Source organism: Chiloscyllium punctatum, chromosome 36 (assembly GCF_047496795.1).
Source record: "Chiloscyllium punctatum isolate Juve2018m chromosome 36, sChiPun1.3, whole genome shotgun sequence".
Lineage (NCBI taxonomy): Eukaryota > Metazoa > Chordata > Chondrichthyes > Orectolobiformes > Hemiscylliidae > Chiloscyllium > Chiloscyllium punctatum.
This window is the reverse complement of record NC_092774.1, coordinates 60,296,484-60,303,172: the sequence shown is the minus strand read 5'-3', so window position 1 is coordinate 60,303,172 and position 6,689 is coordinate 60,296,484. Positions and strand designations below refer to the sequence as shown.

At 49.4% G+C, this 6,689-nt stretch overlaps 1 non-coding gene across 1 annotated transcript; it reads left to right on the top strand.

The window, feature by feature from the left end:
* Nucleotides 1–6,393: 6,393 nt before the first annotated feature.
* Nucleotides 6,394–6,465, top strand: trnae-cuc (transfer RNA glutamic acid (anticodon CUC)). Its single transcript has one exon. It is a non-coding gene; the product is annotated as a tRNA-Glu (tRNA).
* The last annotated feature ends 224 nt before the right edge of the window (nucleotides 6,466–6,689 follow it).

The following is a 6,689-nucleotide window of genomic DNA, read 5'->3' as shown; positions in this document are numbered from 1 at the left end:
AGGGTTAAAAGGGACTGAACGGGGGAACTTTTTCACACAGAGCGTGGCATGTGTTTGGAATAAGCTGCCAGAGGCAGTGGTCGAGGCTGGTAGAATTACAACATTTAAAAGGCATCTGGATGGAGGTATGAATAGGAAGGGCTGAGAGAGATATGGGACAAATGCTGGCAAACGGATCACGAGGTTAATGTAGGAAATGTTGTCTGCGTGGACCGAAAGGTTTGTTTCTCTTCTCTGCAACTCTATGACTGTATTTCTACATATTCTGAACCAATTTCACAAGACTAGGAATAGGCCATTCCAAGTTTACCGGCTATCCTCAATTGTGGCCGAACTGTGCAGATTTCAATGCAAGTTTCAGAAAGATGTCTGCAGCTTTTTTTAAACATTTGAATGTGCTTTCAGACATTACTGATGTTTCTGAATACATCATTTTAGCTATTCTCAATGTTAAAGGTCAACCATTTCTCACACTTCCTTTCCCCACCCTCACCCCAGGTCGCCATCACCATCCATTCTCTCTCTATCATTAGAAGGGTTTGATACAGCGATCAAAGAGGGCTCGAGGCACGAGAAAGGACGGGGGGAGGGTACTCAGAGTGAGATTTGACCGGGGGCGCAGAGACTGGGGGAAGAGAAAGAGAGAAAATGGGTAGGAGAGCAGAGCATCGGGGGTAGAGAATGCATGGGGGTACACAGGGTGGGAGAAGAGAGAGAGAATGTGGTGAAGAGGATTGGGGAGGGGAGAGAGAATGCGGAGTTACAAAGTGTGAAGTGAAAGAAATTGGTTGCAGAGTGTGGGGAGAGAGAATGGACAGGGCAGTGGGTGGGGAGAGAATAGACGGGGGCCTGTGGTGGGGAGAGAATGGACGGGGGCAATGGGTGGGGAGAGAATTCATGGGGCAGTGGATGGGGAGAGATTGGACGGGGAGCAGTGGGTCAGGACAGAATGGACACGGGGCAGTGGGTGGGGAGAGAATGGACGGGGCAGTGGGTGGGGAGAGAATGGACGGGGGCAATGGGTTCGGAGAGAATTCATGGGGCCGTGGATGGGGAGAGATTGGACGGGGAGCAGTGGATCAGGACAGAATGGACACGGGGCAATGGGAGGGGAGAGAATGGACAGGGGTCAATGGGTGGGGAGATAATGGACGGGGATAGTGGGTGTGGAGAGAATGGACGGGGCAGTAGATGGGGAGAGAATGGATGGGGTCAATGGGTGGGGAGAGATTGGACAGGGAGCAGTGGGTGGGGAGAGAATGGACGGGCGGCAGTGGGTGGGGTCAGAATGGACGGGGCAAAGGTTGGGGTGAGAATGGACGGGTTAGAGGGTGGAGAAAGACAGCAACACTGAATGGCAGGAGAAGGTGGGGGAGAGAAGGAATGGATGGGGGCAGCGTGTGGGAGGTGAGAGAAAATGAGTGTAAGGGAAGGGACTGGATTGGGGAAGGCAGAGGGTGGAGCGATAAAGGGAATGGATGGGGACAGAGGGTGGATGAGGGACTGGACAGAGGGCAGAGGGTGCAGCGATAGAATGGACGGGGTGGGGAGAGTGGCATGTGTGGGACAGAGAGAGAAGGGACTGGTAGGTTAGGGTAGAGAGAGAGAATGGACAGGGGATGCTATGGGTGGCGGTGAGGGAATGGACAGGGGATGCTATGGGGATGATTGGATGGGGAGGTGAAAATGCATCCCACCCACTCCCAGCATCCCCTTCTCTGCACATGTGCAGTGCAGACTTTTCTGAATGACACGAGAGACGAGTCTGGAACACTGTGTGAGTGCAGTCACCCTCACATCCTGGAATCAGCAAACCACTGCCTTTCTGTTTTAAAAACTAAATAAAGATGTGGGCTATATACTAAGGATGGCGAGATGTGGCTGAGAAACTGAACAGAGGGTCAGCATTTTCAGGAGAGGGGAGCTGGGCAAAGGCAGGAGGATGGAAGGATGAATTTGGGTTGGAATACATTGAAAGGTTTTGGAATTGAGAGACAGAGATTTCGGGGAGAAGAAATAGAAGGCTGTTCTGTGCAAACTAAAATTCTCTCATCCTATTTTCTGCCCTGCACTGACAGCAGGGATCTGTTTTCTCAAGTTTTTAGCAGAGGAGGATTTGCTTTTCAGGCATGGACAAGAAATTTAGTCAGGGCCTGAATATCAGCAGTGTTTGAATCCAGGAGGGGAAATGTTTGTCTGCAGGAAATGATTTCAAATATCAACATGCATTGAGAATCCCCGTGAATACATGCAGCCTGCGTGGGAGTGCTCAAGGGTTCTAATTGCGGAGAGAACTTTAATTTTTCAGCGAAATGTGGACCAGTGTTCTCGCTATAGACGAGCCCTTCACTGGATCGTTGAATCTGCCGAGTAACAACGACCCCTGCCCCATGGAAACTCTGTGGAAGCAAATTGAATTCCTCAAACTGATTGGAGTGTCACCAGGATTGGGGAGAAGCCAATCGATTGCCGAGAGCTGGAGAGGGGATTCCTCGCAGCGCCAGGGACCTGGGTTCAATCCCACTCTCACAGTGACTGTGTGGATTTTGCACTTTCCTACCCTTCCCCCACCCCATGTCCGCGTCGGTTTCCTCTGGGTGCTCGGGTTTTCTCCCATGTTCCAAAGTTGTGCAGGCTAGAGTGGATTGGGCGTTCTAAATACAGGGATTAGCTGTGGGGTTATCGGGTGGGTTGGGGGGGGGGGTGGGGGTATGTTCTTCGGAGGGTCAGTGTGGACTTGGTGGGCCAAACGGCCTGTTTCCACAGTGAATCCCCCAACGTGTCTGCAGCCTGGCTTCCAGCTCCATCTCTCTGTGCCGAAGGTCCTCCAGTAGGTGCATTCCTTAGTTTCCAGCACCCAGAACGTCCCACCTTCTGCAAATCGAAAGACAAGTCCCACCCTGCCCTCTCCAATGTGTGTTGTGTAACTGCTTAATCATTTCTAGTGGCCCAGCAGAGGCTGATAGCCAAGTTCGGAAACCAGGAGGATGGCCTCAATCGCGACCTTGGGTTCATGTCACATGACAGGTCACCCCACTTCACTGTTACGCGCTCTCTCTCTCTCTCTCTCTCACTCTCACACACACTCTTACATACTCACACACTTGTGCAGAGCCTTTCCGATAGACATGCTCTCTTTCAGACACACACTCATACGCCCCCCACTCACACCCACGCATACATCTTCGCACATGATTACACTCCATCACACACACACTTTACCCAGCATGCACACGCACATCCACACTCTCTCTCTCATGCATGCACTCACACATTTGGGGTGAATTTGCATTTGCAGGATTATATATTTGGAAATAGAAACAGTCTGAATCAAGATTGGGACACAGACAGACTCTCACCTCACAGCTTTCATGCGTTGTTTGATGTGAGGTGTTACCTCCTTTTATAAAACATCAAGTTTCCTGGAGAACGTGACTGAAAAGAAGTTCTGGAATGTACATATTAATGAACCGAAATCTTCAGCCCATTTTAAAAGATGAAAGATTTAACAGCAATCTCGATTTCTTCAATATGTCACTTATGTTGCATGACACTCTAATGTTTTTGCGATAAATTCTGTCTTGTGATTCTACACCACAGCTACCTGAAGAAGGAGTAGCACTTCGAAACCTAGTGCTTCCAAATAAACCTGTTAGAATATACCCTGGTGTTTGTGAGATTTTAAAACTTTGTTTCCATTGAATACAGCCCACACCTCCCACTGTTGCCAATAAACTTTGCAATGCCAATGAAACAATGAACCTGAAGTCCTGAAAAAATATACAGTTTGGAACAATATTAGCTACTCATTCACTGGTCCTTCTGAGACATGACATTAGTGCTGGAGGCAGAAAGAAATGAGCAGCTTTAAAACAAAAACCTGTTGGACCTCACAGAGTCTAAGCCGGGTGGTAAGTTCAGGTAACCTTTACTACGACCCTATTTTGTTACAGCTTCAGATTTCCCCAGGAAAAAGACATACAAAAAGTAGTTTTTAAAGAAAACACCTCCAGCTCAAAATGCACCCACTCTCCCCACCCCACTTTCTTTGTTGGTCAGCTGAGTTGTCCGTTTGTAACTGGATCCCTGGTACAGCCGGGGAAAACATGCAGCTGGGATGACTGAGTGAACCCTTTCCCACAACGGCAGTTTCCTTCACTAAAAAGGACATGAGTGAATCAGATGGTGTTTTTTCCCCCTAAAAGTGGTTTCATCCTTAGATTATGAAGTCCAGATTACTGACCGAACTCCAATTCTGAAATATACCACAGTGGGATTCGAACCTGGGACGCCCCAGTGCTGGGTTGATCGGAGCACTTGGCCATCGCTCCTTCAATCCCCTTGCGCTGGCACGTGAACTCGATGGCGCCTCCTCAGGTGGGAGGAGTAGGTGAAGCCCATTTGGAACTTCCTGGCCTCTCTCCAGTGTGGACCCACTGGTGGGTCAGCAGTGCAGCTGACTGAGTGAACTCTCTCCTGCACATGGGGCACGTGAATGGCTTCTCTCTGACTGAACCCCTTACTGCACACTGAGCAGGTGAACGTCCTCACCCCGTTGTGAATGTGTCTTTGGGTTTCCAGCACTGATGGGGAAGGGAATCCTTTCCCACAGTCTCCACATTTCCACGGTTTCCCCATTGGGTGGAGCTTTCCTTGTGTTGCTCTGGGTTTGAAATTACAACCAGAGCGGGGACATAGTCTTTCCCACCGTGAGGTGTGTGATTTTAATTCCCCAATCTGAGTAAATGGTTTGAAGCACTTTTCACAGTCAACGCACTGAATCTCCCTCACTCGGTATCCCAGTATTCTCCCTGCCACACCAGTGTCCAAAGTCTCTGAAGCACACAAAAGCAAACATTTCTTCAGGACCATGGGGGCAATGGATGACGTATCTGACTCCACCTACTCGTTTCAACTGCAGCTCACAGCTTCTTCACACATCCCAATTAATCTTTCTCATTGTCATGAAACCGGCGTATGGGAACAATTCCTAATCTGCAGGAATGAGAATCTTTTCACTGTCTCGCGTCAGTAAATGTCCCTGAGAACATCAGAGTTAAGTCACAGCGCTGTCAGAGGAGGGGAAGCTGAAAGACCCCACACACTGCTCATGGGCACATTTCACTTTCCCCAACACACCGCCCCAACCACTGCGGTTCTTAGGAGTGGAAAGGGAACAAACACCTAAACCCAGTCTCAGCTTTGTAAATCTTCATGAAATAAGAAATAAATTCATCCCTTCGGATCTTCCATCCTGGGCAGACAGCGTTGATTTTAAATGGTTGTCCAATCAGTGTCGATTCTTCTTGGCTGAAAATATCTTCCTTATCTCATCCCAGCATTTCTTGCCACAGAGAACTGTGCGGCAGAGTTCATGTTTTTATTTCCTTGTATGCTATTTTGTAAATTACATTCGTTTGCTGGTTGTTTGTATCGGGTATTTCAGGTTCATTCGAGGCTGTTTAAGGGTGTTGGTAAATTTGTGGGCGACCATGATGCTGAGAGGGTTGAGTTGTCTGGACATCATTTCCCAGATGTCTTTAATGTAAAGTAATGTGGCTAGGGTTCTGCAGACGTTGTGTCTGCTTGTGTCAGTTTGTTGATGTGAAATTGGCACACTGGGTTTATTGGGTAGGCAAAAGTGAGGACTGCAGATGCTGGAAACCAGAGTTTAGAACAGAATGGTGCTGGACAAGCACGGCAGATCAGACAGCTTTCGAGGAGCAGGAAAATCGACGTTTCGGGCAAAAGCCCTTCATCAGGAATAGAGGCAGGACCCCTCCAGGGTGGAGAGATAAATTGGGGGTGGGGTGTGCTGGGCCGAAGGTAGCAAAAAGTACAATCGGTGAATGGGGGTGGGCATGAAGGTGACAGATCAGAGAGGAGGGTGGAGTGGATAGGTGGGGAGGGAGATTGGCAGGGAGGCGAGGTCATGAGGACAGCGCTGAGCTGGAAGGTTGGAATTGAGGTAAGGTGGGGGGCAGGGAAATGAGGAAACTGATGAAGTCCACATTGATGGCCTGGGGTTGAATTTACCCCAAGCGGAAGATGAGACGTTCATCCTCCAGGCATCGGGTGGGGAGGGAGCGGCGATGGAGGAGGCCCAGGACCTGCATGTCCTCGGCAGAGTGGGAGGGGGTTTGAAATGTTGGGCCATAGGGCAATGGGGTTGATTGCTGCGGGTGTCCTGGAGATGTTCCCTCACGCGCTCTGACTTGACTCTGCGAGGAGTCTCCAGTCTCCCCAATGTAGAGGAGACCACATCAGGAGCAATGGATACAAGAAATGACATTGTTGGATACACAGGTGAAAGCCTTCGACCGACCAAGGCCCGGATTCGATTTCCGGGCAGGGAAGAAATTTTCAGTAGAGCTATTTTGCTGGGTCCGTATCTCCCTGGTGGTCTAGTGGTTAGGATTCGGCGCTCTCACCGCCGCGGCCCGGGTTCGATTCCCGGTCAAGGAAACCGTTTTCCGGGGGTTTATAGACCACCCGTTCTACTAAAATGCTTTGGACAGTTATTTATTGATCTTCGGAGTTCCTGCGTGCTGCAGTGTGTCGTTGCTCGTTGAAATCGTATCCTGATTCAGATTTGTTTGTTTGTGTAGTGGTGATTGCTTCTGTAGTTAATTTCTTGGTTTGCGTGCAGTGTTTTCCGGTAGACGCTGTTTTGAATTTCCCATTAACTG